This window comes from Platalea leucorodia, assembly GCF_965183815.1.
Source record: "Platalea leucorodia genome assembly, chromosome: 9".
Lineage (NCBI taxonomy): Eukaryota > Metazoa > Chordata > Aves > Pelecaniformes > Threskiornithidae > Platalea > Platalea leucorodia.
In genome coordinates this window covers 4,547,258-4,574,768 of record NC_138831.1, presented here as the reverse complement: position 1 = coordinate 4,574,768, position 27,511 = coordinate 4,547,258, and the positions used below count along the sequence as shown (strand labels likewise).

At 45.6% G+C, this 27,511-nt stretch overlaps 1 protein-coding gene across 9 annotated transcripts in view; it reads right to left on the bottom strand.

Annotated features, from left to right (window-relative positions):
* Positions 1-27,511, bottom strand: part of SLC6A6 (solute carrier family 6 member 6) — a 117,774-nt gene that overhangs the window by 73,970 nt on the left and 16,293 nt on the right. Inside the window, exon 1 of one of the 9 annotated variants that reach the window (XM_082321078.1) lies at positions 20,783-20,926. The exons of the other annotated variants lie outside the window; for them this stretch is intronic. The gene's annotated coding sequence lies outside the window, so the exon portion shown is untranslated. Of the gene's footprint in view, positions 1-20,782; positions 20,927-27,511 lie in introns of those variants that run through there. 9 annotated transcript variants of the gene reach the window in all.

The window sequence follows — 27,511 nt, the reverse complement described above, 5'->3', positions numbered from 1 at the left end:
CCTTCACGTTCATTATATGAGTAAGTGAGTACATACTTCTCTCGTTCTTCATATTTGTCTTGATTATTCACCTTTGGTAATGGAACATGTAACAGGAGAGGGAAGGCGTGAGTTCACTGCCAGGGAGTGCCTCCACAGGCAAAATGAAATGCAGGTACAGAAATCAAAAACCATGATGGAAGAGAAAACTATCTTTTCATTTTTTCCTTAACTTAAGACCTCAAGACAAAATAGTTGCCCATTCCTCTACAGGAGCTCTCCACAGATCAAGCGTTGTGAAGCCCTCATCTTGGGAGTAGTGGGAGGAGGCATCAGAGCTGAATTTCCATGCTACATAGACATGCACACATTTGATCTGGTTGTGGTTTTCTTAATATGCAAAGATACTAAAGTCAGCTCTGATTCGACTCATCAGTTCCAGCTAATTTTCAAGCTAAGGGCTCTAATAAGCAGACTCAAGAGCATCTGGGCAAATTTAGCTCCAACCAATTTGCCTCTAGAACATCCTTTGAATACATTTGCATAGTCTGTCTTCACAAAGCTACATAAAACATGCCTTGCCAGCTGCTGGCTGGGCCTCTCAGCCTGGCAGGCTGCTGTCGCTGCCGAATACCCGCTAAAGCCTTGACAAAGTGCTTACAGTCATTCACCTTTTCTTTAGTTGATGTTAAGTGTGCTCCTGTATAATGGTGTGCAACAAATGTCTGGAATGACGATGATTTAACCACTGGACAGGCAGCGTGCAGGCAGGGGGCTCATTGCCCCACGTCACCGTGCCGCAACCTTGACCTAACGATAGGATATCTCAGAGTAAGAATGTAGAGCAATCGCTACCACCCGGACTTGGCTTTCCCACTGCAGCACAGTGCCAAATTTGATAGTCTCTTTGGTGATCCAGGCACATGCCCATTAAAACAAGTTTATTTTAAAGAGGTCAGGTAGCAGCTGATGGGTGGTGGGCATCTTTGAGCATTCCCAAAACAGGCAGCGTTTGAATGAACAATCTACAGATGCAAACGCCAGCAGATGTATTGGCAATAGCCTGTGCTAGAGTCTTTGTGAACTTTGAGTACTTGCTGTTTGGTGCCTAATTATAGTCCTTATGGCAGGTCACTACTTGCAGCACATTGGGATCCTGGTCGGATTCGGAGTCCCTTTGTGCCGGGTGCTGCACAAACACAAATGCCAGTTCTGGTAGACCATACAAGCTGCGGCCCTGCAAACTCTTACCCATGGGCTGAACTTTCTGTACAGCTGTGACTTCGCTTGGTTCAGTCTGATCTGTGCAGATCTGCAGTTCTATTGTGTTCCAGTTCATTATCTATTTAACACCTATTGAACTCTCTGCGACTGCTTAAAAGCATAAAGTAAATCATGCGCATAAATGTTTGTAGAATGTGGGGCTTAATAAAGACCAGCAGCAATATAGGCAGAGGAAAGCTTGAGAGAGGGGGAAGATAAAAGTAACCATAAAGGGAACTCGCGATTACATAGACGAGCTACATACACAATTTGTGGGCTTTGCGGTTTGGGAATTCTGTTTGTTTGCTTAATGTAAATGAGCAAGAGAATTTAAAGAATCTCTGCCACCTACTGAAGCCAAGAACTGAAATGTTGTAGGCATCACCCAGTGCGTTTATAAGTCCGTCCTTGTTCAGCAAAACACTTGGCCACGTTTTGCACTCTAAGAGGAGAATACCAAATAGCATTTTTTCCGCAAGAACTGGGGGCCGCTTGCCCGCAAAGTGCAAACCCAAATAAACATGCTGTCCCCCAAATACTCCTGCACAACAAACATAAGGAGGGAGGACTCCTGTGAGGTTTGGGGGTGTTTATTCTTTCAATATTTGTGAGCTCTTTCCTGCGTTCCTTGACCAGCTCAAACCAAAAGCCACCTTTGGGAATGTTCTGCATTCAGAGTCTAATTTAGATGTACCCAATTTAGATGCAAGTTCTCACCATGCATCACTTTCAGAACAAGTTTCTTTGTAAGCTGTTGACAGAAAATGTTTATAGTCCTATTATACTCTAGTAAAAAATGCGAACTGAGTAATGGATGTAATATCTTTTCCTTCGGTTTACTGGAGTTTATTTCCCTGTTGTGCAAAGTTTTGTCCAGATTTTTTAAACAAATTCACTTTGTCTCGACTCATGCTTTTTATTCTCCATGAACAGTTTAACAAGCTGAAGTTTGCAGAGTTTGCAGGGTGCGTCTGTTTTGGAGTGACACTATTTCCAGGGAACCAGGATTCCTAAAACCAATTATGTTAATCAGAAATGTGTTGTAACTCCTCTGCTTTGGGCACACTGAGATAACAGGTCACCTTTAACTTACTGACACACTTTGGATTTTGACTACCGAATACTTGCGACAATCTACACATCAAGTATCAGCTATTTGTAGCACTTGGCAGAATAAAAAAGGTGAAACTCTGAATGATTTTTTATCAGTTCTCTGCAGGTCTAAAAGTCTTATTTAACAAAGAGTTTCTATACTTGCTGAAGTTAAGCATACATTGAAGATAAGCATAAGCCTGAAAGCTTTGCTGAGTTCATATTCGGTGAGGTATGTTTTTACAGTTTTTGCTTAATCTGGGCCACAGCTAACAGCTGAGCAGTGATACCGAGTGTAACAACCGGGACTCCAGGGAGGGTGTGGATGCTATTTTTGACCCACTTAAATTGATTGCTATTCAAGTTTTGTGTCAGTTACAACATGTTACAAAGATACAGAGACTCTACAAACAGGCCCGAGTTATCTTCTTGGTTTAATGACACCTCACTTTCTTATAGACGAGCACTTCAGCTTTTTACCTCGCCTGGTGGCTTTCTTTTCAGCCCAGCGTGCCAAGTCAGCTGAACTTATTGAACATCGATATGTGAGGGGAACAAGCCTTCCCTTTATTTAACATGGCTCTTGTTTGCTCTCCCTGGCATTAGATCATTATTACGTCTGCAGGGAGGGTTAGCTTTTAATCTGCGTGTTATTGTATCGTGTCTCCATCAAGACAGAGGCATGCCCCAGCAGGACAAGGTGCTGTGAAAGTTCAGGTTGCTGCTGTTAGCTTCCAGCAAAGGAAATTATTTTTCAGCCACCCATGTTGAATTGCCAGTGGCCAACACGGAAACCTTTGGTCGAGCAAAAGCTACCGGACCATTGATGTTTACAACGCCTAAGATGCAGCCCAGCCATACCAGCAAATCGAAGGCCAAATCTTGAATTTCCTACTGAAGGCTTGATCTTGTTAAGCTTGGCCTGCCTAAGAAATCTTCCTTCGTGATATTAATCCTATTGATTTGAACATGAACCCAATCCTTTTCCTACTGAAATTCCCCCTGAATAGAGTGAGAAGCAGCCAAAACTTGTGGATTACACCAGTGAAAGAACATGCTATGAGTGGGCATTAGGGGCTTTGGGAGGAACAGAACAGAACACAGTACATGATTATAAATCACAGGATCATGCTCTTAAACCAAACACAGGGGCCTTACAAGCTTTCCTCTGAAACGAGTGGGAGGGAGGCTGCCAAGGCTAAGTCAATGCTGTATTGCAACACACCTTTGCCATAACTTTGGTCGATGGTTCTCCCAGCGTAGCTGCCTGCGGCCAAACCACACTCTCCAAAGGCTTTTATGACCTTCACATACAGGCCCTGCTCTTTCCAACAAAAGCAAATGAAGCTCCCAGCTCATGAGGAAAGACACTTAGATTATGACAACCTGCTGACACACATGATAAAAGTGGTTTTTTCAACTCAAAATAGCCAGAATACCCCTACGAAATATTCTTTCTCACACAACATGCTGTTTTCTCATTATGTGTGTTGACATTTTTCAGACTGACCTCAGCTAGATATTTTGTTCCGGAGTCCCCATTTAGTGGAACATTTAAACAATAACACTTTGAAGCATGCTCAGTCTCTCTTTTGAAGTCCATTCAGGCTCTGCCCTAGGGTCAGCAGGCGCATTCCAGCAATGATGCACGGACCATCTGCTGTACAAGTTTAAATCCCACTGGTCCTATACCTAGAGGTACTAACATGTTGCATAACTCGCACTGAAAAACAGCCTGTCAGTTCAGATGGGGTTTGGATTTATTCCTATAGTTCTCTTATCCTCCCGCTGGAGGGCCTGTGCACAGTAACCTTTGAGTGTGGTTTCTGGGGACTACAAATTAATGAGATAAATAATAAAAAATGACATTAAGTTCTTGCATTCAAAACCTTTCTTTTCCTTTGCCCATCTACACCCTGGCTCTGTGATTCCCAGAGTCTGGCATCTCATTTAGGTGCCTCTCTATTCCAGACTTCTCACTTAGGTGGGCTCTGGCTAAGTTACCCTGAATAGCGGTCCATGGCTTAGTGTCAATCGCTGAACGAGGGAAAACCAGGATGGTGCAATATGAAGGGTGAGTTTTCCAAGACAATGTCAATGATTCAGATGACCAATGACCATTTACTTGGGTAGGAATCTGGCTTCAAAAACGTGATGAAAATCTCTGCCAAAATATGTCTTTGTCTATATATTTTATCCATTGTGCTTTAATGTTAACTAGTCATTATTAAACTTAACAATGCATTGGCTAAGGTTAATGTATTTCAGACCCAAGCACTGTTGGTCTTATTGATGCTATGTAAACATAGAGGAAGGAGTGGTCCCTGCCCTTGGGAGTTTAAAATCTAAACTTGGACAATACACTTCAAACATATGGTATATCCTGCAGGCTGAATTACCAAACTTCAATCAGCATTAGCCTTAACAATTAATTTATGTTGCACATATGTTCTGCATTTGGGGGCATTAGCCCTGACGGGCCCCTTGAAGGAAATGTGAGTGTATGTACATGCTGACCTTTTAACGACGGCAGAAGGACACGGCAACAAGCAGGAGGAGGCCAGTTGAGACCTGTGGGATGCAGCGTGGCACGAGGGCAAGCATGGCAGAGAGACGTAGATAGGGTACAAAAGAGGGAGATTTGGAAGTCTTGTAGCGTAAGCGAAGGAGAACAGCCATAGCAGAGCAAGTTTTTCAAAGCAGCTCTAGCACTAGTTGAGCACGAAAATAAGTGGGCACATTTCCACGTTTGAGTATCTGTCACTTATTTAGATGCCTCCTTGGAAACTCAGCTCTCCGGAAAATCTGTCCTCAACAGTGGGTGCTGAGCACTAGACAATCTGGCCTGTTCGTTTTCCCAGTATGTGGTTCATCTGTTCTAAGGAACAAGTCCTTCTGGAAACGTAAAAAAAAAAAGGCAGAAAGAAGTGTTGGATACAGAAAAGCACACAAGCTGCCTCGTGGGCTAATGATCAAGAAAGGCAGAACAAGCACAATTTCATAAACCAGATGAAGTCAAATGTCTAGCCACCAGGACCCCTTACAAGCTTCGCAGTAGTCCAGGAAAGATGGTGGACGTGGGTTAAAGCACTGAGTTGGAGTCAGAAGATAAGAATTGGTTGATTTGCTTCATCTCCCTGCTCAAAATGTTCTTATCCGTCCAAAAAAAGAAGTGGAACAGGAATATCTGCTCCACTACCCTACAGGAGGAAACTGTAAACATTAGTTAGGATCAAATTATGGCCTCAGCCAGAAGAAGCAGCCCATGGGGTTGCAGGGAGATCCTCTGAGGCTTTCTGCCTCCACAGCGCAGAGTTGAAAACAGCATAGCAGAGCACGAAGGGACACAAAGCTGAAGAGCATAATGTGGGACATGCTCCCACGTATGCAGAAATCCAGACCCCAGCTGTGGAGGGACATAAACCCCCCCATTCGTTAGCCATGCCTCACAACGGAGTGTGATGGAGCACCGGTGGTGGCCAGTCAACCTTTTAGTTAGACCTCCTCAGACCTTGCCGTCACCTCTGATCCCCGTGAACCAAAGCAGTCGCCTTTTGCATAATGCACCTCTCTCTTTGCGTCACCTCCGAACTTGTCCCTGCGTTTCCCTGGTGGGACCCTGTAAGAGGATTGGGTGGGCCAGGAGGGAGCAACTCCATTGTCTGAGCACAAAAAGCCGCGTTCATTAGTAAGCAGGCACCTTAGAACCAGTCATGGAAAAAAAAGAGTGGATTTGCCATCAAATCGGATATTCTTGGAGGTTTTCCTCAGCACAACTCCCTCTTTTAAGCTAACAGAAGCAAGTGAGAGACCTGCCCAGTAATTCCTGAGTTCCAGTCCCAGCACTGACATTAACTCTGAAGCCAATATAATCCTCTTGTTCCCTACAACAAGGCCTCAATCTTCCACTGCCATAAATCAGCCTAACTCCTTTCGTGCAAGTTAGCGTTACCCCGTTTGAAGATTTGGTTCAGAAATTAGGGCACCGTGGGGCGAGGTCCTGCAGAAATACCCAGGAAAATCTGGTCCCCAGAGAAGTTTGCACTCCAAAACAGCCAGATGCACTCGTGAGCTGTTCTCATGACATTTTAGGCCCACAGAGCAGTTACCTCCTGACAGGACATGTTCCTCCGAGATCCAGGCTTACAAGTGATGGATATCTCTCAGGATAATTAACCCTCTTCAGTTGCTGCTGCCAGAGAAGGGAGGGAGCTTCGCAGTGCCCACTGCACAGCCATAGATGAACTCCGCGGAGGAGCTGCCAGAGACTTGCTTGGTTCTTGATCCAATTCAAAGGGGCCAGGTCAGGAGCTGGTAATTACTCGAAATTTAAACAAGGGTCCTAGTTCACATCCATTGCCATTTTCTAGTTACATTTGCCCTCCTCTTGGTAAACAGCAAACATTTTCTTGGAAACAGTCTCCTTTCTTATGCCAGTGGCAAAATAAACCCCAGCTCATCATGGATGTGTCCTTTCCAAAGAATTACCACAAAAATGTCTGAAACCCTATAAAGGCTGTTAATGACTCTAAATCTCCATAGGGCTTTTTTTCCCCCTTCCTCTTCCCTCTTTTCTCCTTGCTCCGACGAGCTGGTGAGTTGGGAATGGTTTAAAATACCACAATAGCCATGGCAGGACATCAAGAAAGAAAAAGGAACAGGGTTTTGAAATACTTTGTGTGAGGCTCCAAGCACTTGAGTTGGTGCTTAACTGACTGGACTTTACCACACAGCAGTCAGATGATCTCTGCAGCTTTGGGAAATAGGAGAAACTCTGGAGAAGGGTGGGGGGGAAACGGTCTCTGCCACACTGGTCTTTATTGTCTTATGGATTTTATCACAGTATTGTTCTTTATTTCCTGCTATTTATAGGCTCTCATGTTTTGTGCTGCTTTCATGTTTGTGTTATCTGCCTTCCCACGACATGTTTCACCCTAGCTCTTGCCTGCAGCTGGATCCATAAAGGCCGACCAATGGTTTTGAATGGCACATCAGGGCTCATCTTCTTTCTCTGGGCGACGCAGACAAACGGCCCTTTTCCGAAGGACTAAGCAACCCAAGATGGGTGATTTAAACAATGGTGGTCGCTCTGCACGCTCTTGCATAAAGGAGCCGAGGAGTTTGCCACTGGGCTTTTGGGTCTCAAGCGATGACTTTCTTTAAGAGCCGCAGCCAGCGATGCTGGGGCTGTTTCCTCAAGTCCGTGCTTTAGGACGGACTTAAAGCATCAGCCCATCAGTGTATGACTTGATGATAACCACTCCAGAAATATCACCTGGATTATTTTATAACTCTCGTCTTTGTGCAAGGTACCGCAGAGAGAACATGCTACAGGGGCTGTTCTCGTCCTAATTCCCCATGATTTAGGGATGTAACTAACTCCACTGACCTGAACTAGCAAAAGTGAAGTTAGTTCTGGTTTGAAACAAATGATGTGGTTTGTAAAAGTCAGGTCCCTGCCCTAGTAAACTTACTGCCTAAAAGGTGGCTCCATTAGGCCGTGGGGCTAGAAATAAAAATGGGAAAGGTGCAAAGTAATGCTGAAACCAGTAAAGTTAGTGATTTAATCCCATCAGCATCCTTGTACCTCAGCTCACATCAGTTTCTAGGCAGCTAAAACACCAACTCCAGACACAAAGCAGAAACCAGGCTGCTGGCTAGGTGGGCTGGAACTGAGGGATTTACCCCCAACAACGGTCCCTTTCCTGCACTTAGCGAGTGCCAGCAACCCTCTCGCATCGATCCACAGCTTGCATCACTTCTCCTCGTGTACGGAGCAGCCTGCCTTGGAAGTGACCACGCAGCTCAATGCCAGTAACAACAGGGGGAAACCCTTCACCTCAACAGAGAGGAACAGCAAGCCCTGCTTTGGAACCCTTTCACAATACATATCCAGCAGCAGCCCCTGCTATGGGCTGCTGGAGAACTACAAAGAAAATGAAACACTTGCTTAGAGATGGTGCCAGGCTTGGCCAGCTTTTGCTTATGGGATTTTTGGGCAAGTTACTCCCACCGTGTTACCTGTGAGTGTGTGCAAAAGGGCTGCAGAAGATCGTTCTTCAGTGCTGCAGAGCAGCATAAAGGTGCCTGCTTGTCAATGAGAGTTTTGCCTCAAATTGTGCCTATTCTGGGAACATCCCTTGAAAAAAGAAGCAGAATTTGTCTGTAAGCAGCGTGAAGTGCAGGTGTTATTATTCAGACAGTTTGACACAGGTTTCTGTAGTTACCCTTCGCGCCCTATAGCAGCCAGACTGAAAGAGGAGACATGATGGAAATAGAAAGCATCGACGATGCACCAGACGAAGCAAAGATGAAGCGCAGTGCAAGGAGCATTAAGAGGTGGCAAAGCGCACGCTCACGCTGGGGAGTCCTGGCATTCTTTCTAAGGTGATGCTAAGAAGCAAATTTATGTCAAGCCATGAACATCACTAAAGCCAATGCCTTGTCTCCCAGGCACCAGTGAGCCCCAAAAGCTGACGTTTAAAATTTTCAGTGGCCATTACAGTGAAATCATCCATTTCACCACATGCAAACAATGTGGGGAAAGCCATATGGCAATCCTTTTTCAGGGTGGGAGAAAAAAATTCACCACTAGGAACTCCACAACACTGGAAACCAAAGACCGGACCAACTCTCATCCTGTCTGAGAAACAATTAAAAGTGTGAAACCAAAGGTTTCCAGCAGAGACTGCTGCAGAGGCTTAAAAGATAGTAGCTCTGGAGCAACTGCTGTAAAAACATAGCCCCAGCCCTCCCAAAAAGCACCGAGTGCCTTGGGGATCAGTGTGGATGGGGGGTGTCACCTCTCCCGAGCCCAGCAGTGACATTCTCCTTCTGCCCTTTGTTTCGGTTGATGAAAATCCGACTGTTTTCAGCTCGGTGGCTGGTACGAGCCAACTCCTGTTTGTCTCCTGAGATGCGCTTTCAGTGTGCCATCAGATGCTCTCTCAGCCACCATCTAAGGCGCATTAACAGGTTGCGGTAGTTTTCCAGTCAGACTCAAATGGTTATTCACACTTTTATCGTGGCAAGATTAGATTATTGTAATTCTTTATTGGCCGGCTTCCCAAAGCGGGCTCTGCACAAACTCCAGATGGTGTGAAATGTGGCCGGCAGGATTTGAGTTAAGGAGGGACAGTATCATCCATTCTGTTAAAACCTCTACCTTGGCAACTGGTTAGACAGCAAATTGATTTCAAAACCGTCCTTCTTCCCTCTGTGCACAGCTGAGGTCAGGTCTCTGTCAGCAATCTTATGATTCGTTATGGTCTGGAGTATGTTACCCGGGCTCACACGACCTGGTAAATAATTCTCTGAGGAGTGATTTCAAGGAGGTGAGGGTAGTTTAAACCTGATTTCCATCTGCTTGTTCTCCTCTAAAGCCTGTGCAAAAGCTGGGCGGGATACCGCAATTACAGCCTTTGCAAACGTGAGACGAGGGTGTCAGGGAGGGATGGGCTCTCCTGCTCTGACTGCACCAACGGTGCAGCCTGACGACCCCCCCTCCACGAGCAGCTGCCCCCAGGCACAGGGCAGCAAACCACAGCCCTCCCCTGGGCACGGCTGGGGGGAAACGGCGATGCCAGCCTGATCCCACAGAGGCAGCCATCGAAATGCGGCACATCCCTAAAGCTCCTCTAAATTGCAGGTGGCTAATCTCGTCCCTTCTAACCCCAGTAAGCCACCAGGAGGACACCCGGACGGTGGCCGGGCTCCCCGCTCCTGCTTTTAGCAGTGCAGGGCCTCATTAGGAAAGGCAGACTGCCGGTACGTGTGCCTGTGTGCCATCTTTCGCTTGTGTAAACAGTGGCCGCACAAACAATTGATAGGATAATAACTGGCTTCATACAGACCAGTACAAATAAAACCTTCCGGTGTTTTGGGCTTTTGTCTTCTTAGAACTTTCTTCTTCTGGAAGAGCACAATATGAAAAGTGTATTCCTTCATAGTTGATTTGTTTTTACATTGAGCCGAGGAGTTAAGACCTTCCCTGATTTAGCTCATGGTGGCTAAATTCCTACGGTCCTTTCGTGCAAAGGAAAAGTCTTGGGCAGGCTGTAATAAAAATCTAGTAAAGAATGATCATTTAGCTTGTTTTTATTAACTGCTGTTTACAAAGCAGTATGTGATTTGCTGCATAAGAGGGAGAAAGGCTAGGGACAGCTTTTGCTGTGCAGTGGAATGGCATGGCAAACACGGCGTGCTCCGAGCTGTTTACCTTCCCCGTCACTTCTGCAGGGAACCTGTGACCTGCCACTCATGGACCTGGATATAAAAGCTCATGCTGTTTTGGTTGGGGTTTGTTTTTTTTTTTTTTTTTTTTTTTGTTAGCGTGAGACAGCTGACACAGACTGTTTGCTTTGGGAAAACAACCAAACCCTTTTGTTTTGCGTGAAGGGGGTGAAAAAAAACCTGTATATAAAGAATTGCACTGACTCTGCAAACAGCTACTGCATAAGGAAGAGAGAGTGGTGGTCAGCTCTGGGGTCACGCTGACTGTCCTTTTAAACCTACAGTGCCACCGTCATTTTAGAAATTCAGAAGCCTGGGGAAGCTGTTGAAGACACAAAATATTTCCCCATATGGATAAAAATACACGATTAAGAAAAAACAGCAGTGTGAGCAAACAGGCAAAGTCGGGATGGTTTACCTGAAATCATGGGAATTTGGAGTTCAGATAAAATGAGATACAGGTTGGTCTCTGATCCTTGAGCTTAGCTGATCTGCACTTGCCATCGGAGCGAGAAGTATACAGGGACCTTTCGTACCACTTTCATACACCCACCATGTCATGCTGGACCAGACGCCTGGCCATCTTAACACAAGAGAGCTAGTGGGAACGGCTTCAGGATCACTGCGGCTTGTACCACCCTGAGAACAGCTTCCCCAGCAGGAGTTACCACAACCTAAACCCAGCACTTTAATACAGACCTGCCTCAGCGCTGCCTCGAGCACGATGCTGCCTACGAGAGGTTGCTGACACCCACCCATCAGTCACAGGTATCCATTCATCCCATTCCCAGGTTTCCCCAAACCAGGAGACCACTCAGCTGCTGAATGAAGATGCCAGCCCATCTCCCACTGGTGCCGAGGGTACAGCCTTAGCTTTAATCTGGAATGAAAATGCTACTAATTTTACAAAGGATCTTTTAATTTCCCAACATCTCATTTTAAAGACAAATTTTATCAGTATTTGTTCAGCTGAATCACTTCACCAGTGGGTGGGCTTGAGGTGTCTGAATATAGGCATCTAGAGCTATTTTAAAAGCTTGTGATCACCTAAGGCACCTGCATGGGGCTGGCAGGTAAAATGCAGGACCTACAGGAGACCCACGTCCTCTTTTAGGGACAGACGGAGCTTGTGTGGGACACATGGAGGCACTGTAGCCTGTCACAGTATCTTATATAGTGCCAGGCGCATATGGGTAGGCAACTCAACTGCCTCCTATGTGAATCAACCAGATGTTTGCAGAGAATCTGCTCCCAGCTTCTTTTGCTGCTGAGAACTGAGCCATGAATGCATTTTGTGCCTTTCAGAAAACTGTCCGACAGGAGTGCTGGGAAAGGTAATGACTGCTTATTTTACGTAGAAAATCACAGACAGCCTACTTGTATCTCTGCACATGGGCCTTATTCTAGTGGGAGGTCACTAGGAAGGTCTCCATGACTCCAGCTACCATGGCCTTGAGCAGCTGAGCTACCTGAGCCGCGATCTGCTCAAGTCTCCGTGCGTGCAAACATCAATCCGTTCAGCACATGCACGTGAGGGTGATAACCATCTGATGGGCCGCATGATAGACTGGAGAATCAGACAGCAAACCTCACTCCACTGTGTGTCACATAGCCCACCAGCCCAAACGCGTGCCATTTCAAGCCAAGTTCTTTACCAGATGAAGGGAAGGCTCTCTTGATCAGATAAACAGCATAATAAGTGCTGTGGCCCTCAGCTGTGAACATTAATGCTCAATATGCCAGGTGGCTTAAGCTGCAAGCATGTAATCTCCTATTGCTGTGTAGCTTTCAGGCATCCTTCCACGTTCTTAATTCCCCTGATAAATTTGGAGAGATTTGTTTCCAAAGAACACATTTTCCAGCGATTCATAACATAAAACGTCACTCATTATGAACTCTATCTACCCGACAACAGCCAAGAGTGAACGAGCTCAGATATCCCTATAGAGTCACTTTTGAATAGCTGGGGAAAAGCACATTAAAAAGTTGCATGCTATCTTCTCCATATACCACCCCTGTGACCATAAGTGCAAATGACTACTTGAACCTCAGGTTATTTGCAAACCTAGCTGAAAAGCGAGTAGAAAAATAAATAGATCATGAGCATTCATACAGAGCCTTTAATTAGAGAGAAGAACGTGGCTGTCTGCGTAGGAAGGCCGTATCTTCGCATGGTGCAAGTCAACGCAGCTCCATTACGGACTTAGAGCAGTTTGTGCCAATGAGGACCGGGTCCAGGTATGCATATGAGGATGTCTGCCTTTACCATGGAAACACAACACCTAAGCGAGGGACCACACGAGCAGCTTAACAGCAACTGTATTGATACTTGACAGGGCAGGAAAGAAAAGTGAAAACAATTGCTCTAATTGAAACTCCGGGGGGGTGCGTAAGTAGGGCAGAATGCACAGTAATTACCTGAGTTGGAGTTGAGCCAGAACACCAACACTAACGCTCCTGCTCTATGGGACTGCGAGGGAGCCTAAGTAAACAGGATTTTGGTTTTCCATCTTTGGCTAAAAATGGTTGTTTACACAGAAACAGAGAACCGTGTAAAAAGACAGGGTGCGCGCTCAAGTCTGAAGAACGAAGCGGGGCTGCAAGCTGAGGAGCTGAATTTCCACCCACGCTTGCACCGAACAGCAGAGATGGGGTGTTCCCTGGGAGAAACGCTTCCTGCCTGGACGGCGGGTCTGTGCACGGGCACAGCTGTGTCCAGCCACGGAAAGGAAACGCCAGGTTGCTGCAAATGAAATCAAGGCTCTGTTTACCTGAGCGTTGACATGAACCTTCTGGATATCCTCAGGCTAGAGGTGCTCCCAGCTCCCTCTCCTGTGGCTCTGCAGGACTCCTGTCCCCAACCACATCTGCCTCGCTCACCTCCCTGCAGTCCACTCGCCACGTGCCCACCCCTCCACCTTCCTCACAGCCATCACCAGCGGCCCCCGGGCCCTGCTCCTCCCTCCCCACCTCATCCTCTCCATATCGCCTGCAAAGAGAGGCAAACCTGCACGGAAAGCTGCCCAGAGACCAGTTGCTAGAAAGGTCACTTCCCACACTGCGGTGGATTCCCAGCCACGGGGTGCATGAGAAGCACGAAGACAACGGTTAATAGCAAAATGAGGCTCCACTGGTAGCGCGGGTGGGGGATAACCTGGCCCGGCGTGACCTAGGAGTCAGCTTGAAGTATCAGCTATAGTGTCTATGGGAAAGACTAGACAAAGTCCTGGAGGAACGAAGCTCCTTTTCTGAGGAGAAGCCAATGGGCGATGGTTTACCCAGCGAACCCCATTCATGGTCCAACAAGCATGTCTTGCGTGCTTTCCTACAGCAGAGGAATAACTTCAAGCATCTGCCCCATCATCAGTCATTGCTTCATGACTGTGCCAGCTCTGCCAGCAGGGAGCAACCACAGCCAGCTGCCACGCCGGCGTTACAGAGCTAAAAGTCCTGCACGCTACCAACGCACACGTCCGAACCTGTGACCCATAGGTTCTGCAGACCATCACAAATCCCCTGAGACATACAGTTCCCCACAGCCTTGCAGGTTGTTTTTAGTTGGACAAATTCAAATGGCTGCCACAAAAGCTTAATCTCTTTCCAGCCACGCTCACGCTGAGTGTCAATAGGAAAAAGTCCCATGAATACGCTTGATAATTACAGAGCCGTGGCTGTAGCAAAGAACAAAGTATAATGCAGGCTTGAATACTCAGGAAATTGACTGCTGATATGTTTCCATTCATTGTTTTGTTCTCTGTTCTCAGTGTTATATTAAAATCTCCTACTAAGAATGAGCTTTCTTGTTTAATGGAACTTGTCAGTTAAAGGAAATCTGCTTGAGCTGTTTGATCTATTCTTTAAAATAATATTAATTGCAAATTTAGCACACGTCCCTATCTTAGCTAGCAAATCATTTGAAAACTAAAGCTGATATTTTTCAAACTTGATTTGTTACCCACAAAAAATCATGGCCCATCACTTTTGAACTCTAAGGCATTCACCACCCCTTTGCTCCGACTATTCAGTCCTGGCTATTCATTAGATATGTCGATCGATCGTACCAGTCACCTGATGTTGTTTTCCTGGCTCTATTAGTGAGAAGCGGTAGTAGTGAGGAGCAAATAGTAAACACGGTGTGAATCTCCGGTCATGAGAAAATTCATGAAACTTTGCAGTTTGTGAGCATTTTCATAAAATCCTGACAACCATATTGACTTATTCAAGTGTGACCTCACATCTAGAGGAAAGCACGCTCAGTGCTTCTGTCTGCCTCTCCATTAATGGAACGAGCTGTCTATTTTGATTCCCTGTGACTCGTAATTAAATACTGAATTTCCATGTTTGCTATTCATCCTGATGCCCAGCATGTGCAGTCACAATAACAAATCTTGACTTCGGGCTCTGAAGCTGATGTACAGCTGAATCTGGATTTCCAAAGTCCTACAGTTCAACGATGTTTAAATCTGGAGGTTTCACTTGGTTCCTTGCAGACTTAAAAGAACCATTTAGAAAAATCAGATGCAGTGGCCGGTTTAGACTCTATGTAAATCTGTAGGATTATTTCAATTTGCTGGTTCTGAACCTTCAGCGAAAATCTGCAAAAATGGGTTGTATTGGGTGGCTCACAGAAACAATATTTCTTTTGTGAATGTCTTCCTGCTTCCAATTATACCAGAATGACGGAAGAAAGGGGAAATAGCCAATTCCAGGGTTCATATAATTAGATATAATACACTCTATCATCATCAGTACTCAATGCTTTTCTTTAGGCAATCTCAAAGACTTTCGGAAATGCTCAGAAACCACTGTTCATCTCAGCGTAATCCCAAGCGCCATCACTTTTAAGAATTTGACTTTACAGAGAAGCGGTGGTGTGAGCCCCGTCCCCAGGAGGCAGCGGCATCAGCTCTGCACGCGGGCCCCGAGCATCCTCCCTTCCCCTCCAGCTCAACACCTCTGCCGGCACCGGGGGATGCCTCCCTTCTCTGGTGATGGCAGGTTTGATTATACTTCGCTTGTAATTCGAATTGTAATTCGCTTCACCTTGGCCTTACTATAAACGTTGCCTTGGTGCTGCACACCTCCATCAGTCCTGCAAGACTGTTTGCTGACGGAGAGCAGCCGACTGCGGACTAGGGGCAGCGAGCCACCCCTACAAAGGGACCTGAACGACGGGACCTGCCTCAGCCACGACTCTTCGTGCTGTCGGGGGAGCCTCAGCTCCCTGCCTCCGTACCATTTCTGGACATGTACCGTCCTCCTCTGCTTCATCTCCCCTGCTTCTGACTAATTCAGGCAGCTCAAGTCACAGGGAATTCCTCTAAAATAAAACCATTCCTCCCCCGCCCAGATCCTTTCTTAAAACAAGGGCAGAATTGTTCAAAACAACCCAAGGGAAGAAATCCAAATAGGAGGTGACCTCCTTCCAACCCTCGGTGCTGGGGGCCGAGGTGTGGCCCCCCGCAAGCTCCCAGGGTCATTCCAGCACCTTTGTCTCATTCCCTCCCGGAGCGACGCCCTCCCGCGCTGCCTCCCACGCAGCTCGTGTTTTCCTGCGGCCCATGAAGAGCCCTCTGTTCCCTCGTGTAAGTCATGCCCGCGGGCTGCGGGCCAGTGACATCAGCCCCTCGGCAGCCCTCGGCCGGGCCGAGCAGGCCGCCTGCCCCTCCGCGTTTGTTTGGAGCTTTGTGCCGAGTATAACGGTCGGGACTGTTCGGCGGGGAGAGCGAGGAGCCGAGAGCGCGGCTCGGCACAGGCCGACGGCTACAGCAAGTGATCTGTTGGGGGGGATGCCATCCGGCAAGCCGGAGGAGGAGCAGCCGCTGCAGCCCTGTTTTTCACGCCTGCTAGCAGGCAACCCCTCTGCCGGCGTCCCCCGAGCGGTGCCGCACGCTAAAGCCTTGCCGGCTGTTGCTACCTGCGCCAGCCACCCTGGGACACCGGCACATGCTGCAAACACCTCTTGATTTGACGGTGTTGGCACTTCATCTGAGACTGGGATAGAGAAGGTGCGGCTGGTTTACAAGACTGCTTTAAGACTACAATAAGAGCTCTTTATGGGCATAAAATTACCATTCTGCAATACTGGCAAACCATTCCCTTTTCCAGGAAAGCTGCTTTGTAGTACCGCAGGGGAGTTATCCCTCCGGTGTTGCAAGCTACACCAGCAGCAGCGCAGTCCTGTAGCTCTGAGCAGAGGCTACTACAGGTATTTCGGTTAAGGGATTGACTGACTTTATGACCTTGAAGGATGCAGAGTCAGCTCCAGAGTGCTCAGCTGTGCAAACAAAACGTTGCCACCTCAGGGGTAAGAGGGGAGGTGCCCATGCCAGGGCAGAGGAGGGAAGATGGAAGGGTGCAGCAGATAATGATGACTCGGGGAGACCGCTCCAGCTCTGGGCTGGCCGTTTTGAGGAGATAGGCACCCCACGTGCTTCAAGCCAGTCCCCTTCCCTCCCTGGCAGGAGCAGCCAGCCTGGTTTGCTAGGGCTTTGCTATAAGCAAAATGTGTAATGAAGCATTTTTCTACCCGGTTTGCTTCTGCTAGCGTTGCTGGAGATTAGAGCCGTCCCAGAGGGAGCAAACGCTCACCTATGGGCTTGGTTTAAGCTATACCAGCAAAGCCCTCTCCATGTCTAGTGGGGAAGGGTGCTGGGTGAGCTCCCCCAGGCTAACGCTGCTTTAAAACTTCAATAAGGCAATTACACACAGAGAGGCACAAACCAAACTTCTCCATTCCAGCGCAAGAAGAGTTCTGCTTTTGCTCTGAATCACGGATCTGAGCTCACTATTTTGGTCCTGTTTGAGGGTTAGACTACAACTCTGACCTGCAGTTCTGCTTTAGATTTGACTGAACCTCCATGAAAATGTCAGATACGTTTATGAGATTCCAGCAGAAGAGATGGGAAACACCTGATGGCTGCTATTGCTTTCGGAGGCCTTTTTCGTCCAGTACCCTGCACCCAAATCCTTCCCCCAGTTTGCCGTCCAACCCTGGCAAAGACACGCTCTGTAGCCAAACAACATCTCCCCCTTTTTTTTTCCTTCTCGATGCACAGCAGCTGTTCTGTTTTGCTGCTGAATGAAGCAATGTTTTACCGGCTATGGTTTACTGATTTGCAGATTTTGGTGGCAACGCTGTCACAGAGTTCCCACCATCGGCCCCTGCCAGCATTTCCCTTCTGCCACACAACACTTGGGCCTTTCAGCAGGGCCGACGCAGTTGTTCCTGGGGGCCATGCTCATCGGGGAACCGCTGTGGTTGAAATAAATTGCAAAAACAAAAAACAGAAAAAAAAAAAAAAAAGGAAGAAAACAAAATGCTTCCTATTTTACAGGACATTTTGTTCATGGTTTTTAACCCCCATCAGTTCCCGATGCAGCTTGCTGCAGAGTCACAAGAGGAGTTATTTGGGCACAGCTGGGAGAGGGCTGTGCTGGAGCAAAACGGTGGGGAAAAAGTCTGGGATGGGAATACCTCAAGGTAGTATTTCTACTAAAGCTTCCTTGTCCTCAAACCATGGCCAGGGTTTCTTGTCTTGGACTGACATTAGCCACGAGATCACCATAACTTTCCAGTAAACAGCCAATTCATTTCACAATTTATACATCATTACACATCCCCCATGTACCAGAAAATTAGCTCTACAGACTCATTTAGGGAGGATCCTTAGGCTTCAGTTTTCATTTTTAAATGAATACAAGCATTCAACCAAGCTGTATACTATTAAAGCGAGACACCACTTCAGCAATAAACAAAATATTTTCCTAATAATTCACTTAATTGTCCCATTCATGGACCTGTGCCTTTGGAATGGGACATGCTTTGGGATTCCAAATAACACAAATAACAACAACAATAACAACAGCACATTCCATTTTACTGAACAAAACAGTGATATACCAAAAGGTTCGTGATACATTATCACCGTCTGTGCAGGAGTGTGGGTGGGAAGCAGAAGGCTGCAAGAAGAGACAGATAGAACGGCTCCTACACGCGACTTTTTCCTCTGTGCTGCTATTTGCCTTTTGCTCAAGAAGTGCAGCAAATATATTAACACATGCATGAAAAATGAGCTGAGGTAATTCCATCTATGAGCATGTGATCGGTCCTGCTGCCACAAATGTTTTCCCTCTAGGTCCGTATCTGAATCTCATATAGACTGACTCACGCTGCAGCCACGGACGTCACTACTGCCCGGCAGCATCAGACCGTCATTTGTTTCCTTTTGGAACGGGATGTTCTATAATAGCTCCAACTCCCACTCGACAGTTTATGAAATTGCAGTTTTTTTCACATACCTCCTTTGTTCCTGAGAAGCAAGGAGTTTTCAATTTGTTTCTAAGGTGCTAAAACAGGAGCAGACAGTGGCCTGAGCTCAGGGATGCCTCGCCCGAAACTCTAACGGGACGCGTCTTTTAATAGGACGGAGGTGTGATGGGTCTCAGTGCGCTGTAGAGGTGGTTCTTCAGGGAGACAGCGCAGAACTGTTGCTTCCAGGGTTGCTGCTTGAAGTACAGCCCCACGTCTCATTCACAAGGCTCCTTCTCCCACAGCCGGGGAGACACTGTCACATAAATGGAAGCTGAAGCTCTGGACATGCTGGTGGAGCCATCAAAGCAGAACCAGCCGTGCTTCAGAGCGCCTCGCTATGATGGTCAAATGTGCAACGCTCACTTTGCAGCACTGGCTACTTTGATCCTCTGCTCCTAAAATGCTGATCTACATCTGTGTCTTAGTCTGGATCAGGAACGTGCTTCAGAAGTGAATCCCTGACTTACTGTGCTTCTCTTCATGCTGCTCAGAGTTTCAGAGCTCGGTCTATAGGGTTAAGCTAGTGCTAGCCTCAGGTTAAAAACCCCAGGTGTCAATAGTAGAGACATGGAGTCCTCAGCACCAACTGCTTTGTTCTGCTGGTTTGGTGCTCCTGTTACACCAAACTACCAGCTACTACTGCTTGCTACTTGCCTTTTGGAGCCACAAGTCCTGGAGTTGCTGGATCCCAGCACACAATTGCAAAAGGAGGAATGTGATGTGGCTGCGGGGGTGCAGCAGAAGGGAGGAGGCTACAGTCCCCCAGGGATCCCTGCCCATGTAAAGACCAAGTTCATCAGGACACACTCGTAATGCTGCCAGGCTCCTGCTGGGAACATCCTGACAGGCAGCTGATACAAAAGGACAGAAGCAAGGGAGCAGAGAGCCAAAGAATGAAAGGGTGCAAAAGATGATGGCATTTCTCCTGCTTACTTTTGGCATGCTGCTGTGATTCAAGGCAGGCTAAAATGGATTTGGCTTCACACTGGGTGCACAGTAAAATGGATGCATCGCTATGCAGAATCCAGCGTCCCCTGCTCCAACTGCTGCTCCCGTATTTATCGAAGAGCTTTAACCAAGTGGAGACCTTAAATTACTCCCTACAGGTGCAGCCATTCCTAACGAGGAGGTCAATGCCAGCTTCAAGTGTGGTAAAACCAGTATTCCTAGCATTCTTCAGAGAAAAATTATCACTTATTATCTGCCACTTGGAATAAAATGGGAAGCTTAAAGATGATCCGGAGAGAATTTTAAAAAGCGAGGCTTATATTTGCAAACCGCGCATGGCCTTTCTGTGAGAAACAGAAAGGTTCCCGAGGCTAGTCTTTGCAAGAAGATGCCCTAAGAGTCTCTGAAGGTGTTCATTCTCACCTCCTGGACCTTTGTCCAAGGTACAGTCATTGGGGTTAAATAAATAAGCATTAACAAACCCCAAACTCCAGACCTTCCACTGTCCTGCACTGAGCCAAGACCTTAAGGAAAGAGGCTTAAGTCACATTTATATTTCCTTTGACCTAAAGACCGAGCACAGCTCAGTCCATCCCAGTTATTGAGTGAAAAGACCTTTATGGCTGCACTATTCAGCTGCCTCAGAAATCTTCAGAAACGACTGCAAAGGCAGATCATCGCAGCCTGGCGTTCCCTGCTCGCTGCAGACGCCTTGCATGCAGCACAGGCTGGGGAGAACAGTCAGCGCCCCAGCCCCAACTTATTTTCATGACAGCCCTCAGGAATCCTCCTGGCACCGTCTGGGCAGCTATAGGTAACGCTGCCCTGCAGGAACAGCATTGCTCAGGCTCTCAGCGCCGGCCCTCGGGCTTTGGCAGCCGTCAGGACAAAAGACGATTTATAAAAGCAAGTCATAATCTTACAGACATCACCTATACCTTTACCTGGACTTACCTGGATTGATGTGGAGGGCAGTGTTTCTCTTGACATTCAAAACGAACGCGTGCACTAAGGAATACGAGGTTTCTTGTACACAGGGTATTGTTCTGGATTTCGTATTTCTTCGGGGTTGTCTTGGCAACGAAGAGGGTTTGCCGCTAGAGGTGTGTGAAACACTGGGCAACAAAAAGCAAAACGGCTCCCACTTGTTTCATTCCATCACCCGGTTAAACCAGACGCTTTATCAACCTGCTGGGACGTTATGAGTGTGCTGTGTGTCGGGAGGGGCAGCACTAATCAGCACTGACTCCTCCGCCTCCCCCCCTCCAAACACTGTGATTTTGAAAACAGCAAAAAATGATACCCTTCATTGGGAAATGATGTCTATCCGGACATGCTGACCCGCTCCGTTCACCTTCTCCCTTCAACTACCTCTTTCAGGAGTAGTTTTCTGGAAGGAAATGGAACCGATTATGGATGGTTTTAAGCAAAACTAGTTTTGGGTTTGTTTTTTTTTTTTTGAGTTTCAATTATGGAAATTTTAAGTGACTTCAGTGAAGTCAATGGGGTTACTGTGGACTGATTCCGATATAACCGAGTTTGCCAGTTTGCCCTGATGTGAGTGAGTCTTTCCCACGTGAAGAGAGGAGATGCTGGACAGCTGAGGCTACACCTGGTCAGCCAGTGACTGGAAATGCCCCACTTGCCCTTCTGGCTCGGCTCCTTCCACAGACAACAGACCTTGAGTCGCTGTGGATGAGGTCCAGGAATTATTCTGGAAAGTTTTTAAAGCATCTTTGGAGGCAGTTTCACATTGCTTATTCATGTCATTTGCCTTTATTTTTACTTACTGAAGGCATTAAAAAAATTAACCCAAACAGCTGTTTGGATTCCTCCATTTTTTATGTAGCAAAGGGAAAAAAAAGCCTGAACAGCTGTGTCAGTAAAACACAAGCCAGGTGGCCTCCCTAAGGCAAAGTTTGTATGAAATCTGTAAGATAATGTTTTTATTATCTGAATTATTGTATTTCTTTTTTATTACTTTGCTCTTGTAGATTCTTAAAGAAGTATTGGCCGCTTATTTCTTATCTTCACCCTCTTCCCTCAGTGTTTGAGCTGTACTGTAACTCAACACAGATGTTACGGTGATTCAGCCATCAAGGGTGAAAATCGCCCTTTCAGCACAATCCTCCTGAAGCTGTTTTGAGGACTGGAATGGGATTTAAGGCTGGGTAAGGAGCAATTTTACAGATCTGGCCTTTCTATGGGAAGAAACTCGGGCCGTGGCACCAAACATCTCCCTAGGGACGTGCAAGGGACTGCCCACAACATGCCGGCGGAGGGAATTTGGTTTCCATGTTGTATAACTAAGTTACGTGAGGGGCACGGTTTTGTTCCAGTTCCTTGACAAGGTAGCTGGATCATTCTCAAGCAGAGGCTAAGGACTCATGGTTACACAACAGTCTGAAAGAACAGTTGTTTTGTACTCCAATGTGTGAAACATTGGGGATCTGTAAGCCGCTAGCCGAATTCTCAGCCGGGTGGCGCTGAAATCTATACAGCCAGAGGGATTTACACCACGGTTGCCCCACTGCTGTCACCTCGGAGCATAGCCCTACTGATAGAGGCTCACGAAGAACTTCCCCTGCTGAAGTTTTGAATTCCTCAACCAGCCTCCCGTCCTGCGTGGAGCAAATTTTACCCTTCAAAGCTCTGGTCCTCCTTCCGTGCGCTCGCTATCATGGTCTCGCCATGAGAGGCTTCCAGCCGCCTTCTCCGAGCCCCGTGTTTCATGGCACCACGCTCCCTCTGTGCTCCAGGCCATCACACCACGGTCCAAACCCTAAGCCCTGTCCAGCCACCTCATCTGCTAAGTCCCTCCCTACAAACCCTCCTAAGAGCATGCTTCCATTGCTATAAGGGAGCTCGCCGATTTATGGTTATGTTTTCCATAAATTGCTTACTGATATTTTCTTCCCCGACTTCTGTCCTTGGATTATGAACTCTGTAGAACAAAGGGAAAGCACTGAAGTGCCTGAAAATCGCCAGCCACATTGCAGGTGTTACAGCAAATGATACTCATAATAAGAACATCAATGATAATTGTAGTAATAATTAAATCATTTGTTGCTGTTAGTATTCTTTCTCCTGTTCCTACAATATTTCACAAATACAGGCTCCCAACAGTTCCTGAGCCTGAAGAAACATTTCCAGGTGACACAGAGTGCAAAGAAGAGAGAAAACAGTTTTATATTATTAAAAACACATATATAGCTAATATTGTTACATATTATTATATAGTGATTTTATATTAAATTCTTTTGCTGAACTTTCTAATTTTTAAAGTTGCTTTTCAGCACGTAGCATAATGACAGTATATAGCTAAATACCTAACATTTCTTTATATACCAGTAGGATTTTTTTTTTATTCTTTTTTTTGGGGGGGCTCGAGAAAGAAAATATGTAAAAGATATCTGTACCTTAGAAGGACCATCTTCTGGGGAAAACACAGCAGAATCATCACTGAGTCTAAAGGAGAATTTCATTCTCCTCTAAATCATTCCCTTTTGGTATGTTTTCCTCATATTTAATAGCTGGATGCCATTCCCTCTATATGGACTACGCCTGTGTTATTACAATTCCAGTATGATATATGTTTATTTGGAGCCTAACAAGATCATGAATCAGGAAATAGCATTGCACTTTATATTATGTATTTATTTATTGTGTTAGGATGAAATTTACCTGGGTCCAGAGAACAAAATTAGGCTGTTACAGCCCTTGGTTTCATATAAGTTATTTTCCTCTCCATGCCTATGCCCTGTGGACAGAAATTTATTTCACTGGTACTGAATGAGAATTCTCCCATTCTCTCGCTGCCTCCAGGTATGATTTCTATACCTTTCCTCCTGCTTCCAATTTTGTAGCCATTACCTGAATGCTTGAAAACATGAAATATAACACCAACAATCACAGAGTGAGAAAGTCTGCAGTGCATAGGGAATATTTTTTGTTCCTATTCAATCCTTTTGTAATTAAAGAAATCCTACTCAGTAATTTCATGTCTTCAGTGCCATTATCATACTTCGGATCTTAACCTTTCAGTTTAATTTTAGGGGCTGGTTAGCCATTAGAAAGAAGGACTATTTTGCAGACAGTTTATGGGATGCAGATTTGGAAGAATAGTGTGGCCAAGCAGGGCCAGGGAGGTGATGGTGCCCCTGTACTGGGCACTGGTGAGGCCGCACCTCGAGTGCTGTGTTCAGTGTTGGGCCCCTCACTACAAGAAGGACATCGAGGTGCTGGAGCGTGGCCAGAGGAGGGCAACGAAGCTGGTGAAGGGTCTGGAGCACAAGGCTTATGAGGAGCAGCTGAGGGAGCTGGGGTTGTTTAGTCTGGAGAAGAGGAGGCTGAGGGGAGCCCTCATCGCTCTCTACAACCGCCTGAAAGGAGGCTGTAGTGAGGTGGGGGTCGGTCTCTTCTCCCCAGTAACAAGTGATAGAACGAGAGGAAACGGCTTCAAGCTGCACCAGGGGAGGTTTAGGTTGGATATTAGGAAAAACTTCTTCACCGAGAGGGTGGTCAAGCATTGGAACAGGCTGCCCAGGGAAGTGGCTGAGTCTCCATCCCTGGAGGTATTTAAAGAACGGATAGATACGGTGCTCGAAGACATGGTATAGATGGACTTGGCAGTGATAGGTTAACCGTTGGACTCGATGATCTTAAGGGTCTTTTCCAACCTTTACAATTCTATGATTCTATGATTCTAAGATCTCAGTTCTTCTCTGAAGCATCTCACACACTGAGCAATAAAAGACGACTAAACAGAATGCATACTCATAAATGTAAATATGAAAGTGGAAAATTACATAACAGAATATAAGAGAACTCAATGTATTTAATAACACAACAATAATTTTCTTTAATAATACTAAAAATATCACTGAAAAACATTACGAGAACTTTGTTAAGTGTCCAAACGTGTTCCGATCGCTGTATTTGATAACTTTGCAAGAACTTAAGTCTCAAAGACTTGGAGTCCCCGTGAGATTAGATAGTATTCGTACACAAAATGCAGGAGAGAAGTTAAATGAACAAATGGCAAGTTTATCTCACATAGAAGAGTTATAAAATCATTAAGCAAGTAAAAGTTTATTCAGTTAATTGGCTAAGGCCCAGCAAGGATTTCACAACACTATCAACAGGGTGTTGAAATATTTAAAAAAAAAAAACACAAGCAACCCAGCAACCAAATGCTCAGTTTCAGAGAAGCACTCTCATTTGAGAAACACTTTCTTAAGTATTTCTGAGATAAGGAGCTGTTTATCAGCGTGTGTGTGTGTTCTTCCTGGAATCAAGGTCCGTGCAAGTTTTTTCACATACGGCAACATTCTCTCGGTGTTTTGCCATTTCTCCTCACTCAAACACCAGAAACACAGGAAAAGTGGAAGTAACGAGCATATACAGTTATGAAGAGGTACGACATGTAAATATTATTGGCATTTGCTTAGTGATTTGAGCTAAGATAGAGAGCATCAGAGGGTAATGAGTTAACCAACAGTAACTTCTGTCACTTTTTCTGGTGCACAGAGAAAAGAAATCTCTTAAGAACATGGATGGAGCGGAATATGTCAAAGCAGGAGCACAAGGAAAGGTATCTATCTCATGCAACTGCTGATACAACAGAAAATTAGAAAGCTCTGAAATAAAACATAAACAAAATTGAGCTGTAACCTATGTAAAGACAATGAAAGATGTGCTCTCGTCACCCAGTAAAACCCCGGCACAGTTGTATGGATCACGTAGCATCCTTTGAAACGGAATGTTTCTGAATTCCTGCTCCGTGATATATCTTTTCTTAGGAATAGTCTGGCCATCTAGGAAATATTTCACCCTACCTTCCAGCACATACAGAAGTTTAAAAACAATGTAAATGTAAATACTTGCTGATGCCAAACACGTCATTTGCCAAGAAGAAATGATGCATTTTGTATCAGGATTACATTATAACCAAGATTAATTTTTGTATTGTCTCTGGCAATTCCTGAACAAAAACACCTCCCGATGAAACACGTCGTGTAACTCCCAGGTTTTGTACGTTCAGGGAAACTTCTCTCAACAGCTGGCTTACAAACGTTCATACAAAACAAGCTGCCCTGTAACCTGCTTTTAATCTAACTGCCAGATACTACAGAGGTAATGCCTTGGGAGATGACACCAGGCTTTTGAAGAAGGAGCTACCCAGTGATAAAGATCTTATGGAAAATCAGAACTATTTAACAAAACCAATCAATGAATATACCCCAAATTCTCTTAGGAGAAGGGAAACATCTCATCGTAATGTAAGGCAACCAGCATCCAGTAAGAACTCGGGCCACGCTCGAGTGGTGCATCGCAGCATGAATGTTAGATGTTAGGGTTAGGGTTAGATGTTAGATGTTAGATGTTAGAAGGTCGCTTGGTGCAACTGCACAGATTGCCAGATCACAAACATGCCTGCAACTTCTGTATCCAGGTCTGCTCTCTTGCTTAGTACAAGAAATCAACTCCCATAAAAAAGCAACCCCTTTATATATCTACATTTGCATATGAAGATTCATCAATATTCAAAACCATCTACTATAAATTCAAAAATTAGTTCTGGGAACAAAACAGGCATCACCAAAACACAAAATCAAGAAGAAATAAAAGGGAATAGATGAAAAGAAGGGATAGCTGACAAGTGGTAAAGAAATAATGAGAAAATATTTGTGAATATGTTGGATCATTATCAGATGGATCTCCCCTCGCATCCAAGTTTAGTTACTTTTGAGAATAGCCGTGAGACTGAAAATTTGCTCATGGCTGTCATTCTCAAAAAAATTATGCTATGTGCAAGATTCAGCCCTGGAAAGCAAACGAGCAGAAGTATCATGTACTGTTTGAGTCCTGTTGAATCCTACCATGACAAAACTTTTTGATTAGAAGTAACTTTCACTGACTTTGAGTAATGCGGCAGACTCTCCTTCCAACCACCAAATGATACTTTTCTGAGTCAATTGTAGTTTATAAGGCTTAAGTCCTTAAGCGTGATTGACCTGACCGATCATGCCCCGCGAACTCATCACCGCTAAGTGATGTCAAAAAAATAACACATCAAGAACACCAAAAGCTTAAAATTTGGAACAGCACTGAGACTGAAAAACTTCAGTTTCTACACAAGCAATTTGTCAAAAGAAAAAATACTAAACTTGACAAGGAAATTCTTTTGCTGAAAATTCCAAGCCGAGTTCTATGATTACATTGCTGGTGTTCCCCTGCTCTTCTTCTTCCCCCTGAGTTTCTCTCTAGGAAATATTTCCAGAGCTTGCTGGTTCAGTTACCTCTTTCAGAGTCTTGGCATTCAGAGGTTCCAGCAACAAAGCCTTATTATTACAAATACTTCGACTATAACATTTCTAAGGGAATTAGACCGAGTATCGTCTTCTCCTGCTGACTCTCACCTAGCAATTTTAAATCCACTACTGTGGGAGAACGCTCTGAGGTCAAAAAGCTAATTTTGTTATTTCATTAAAAGCAAAAGAGGAAAATTAGGATAAAAATGCCAAAGCCTGGGAAGGAAGTCAGGAAACAATAAGACAAGAGATGATGAAAACCAGCACTACATTGATGACTCTGGAAAATCCCAAGTCATCACAAATTTTGTTTTGGTACAACAAGATGACAAAGAGTACACTTGGGTCACACAGACTTTTTCAATTTTTT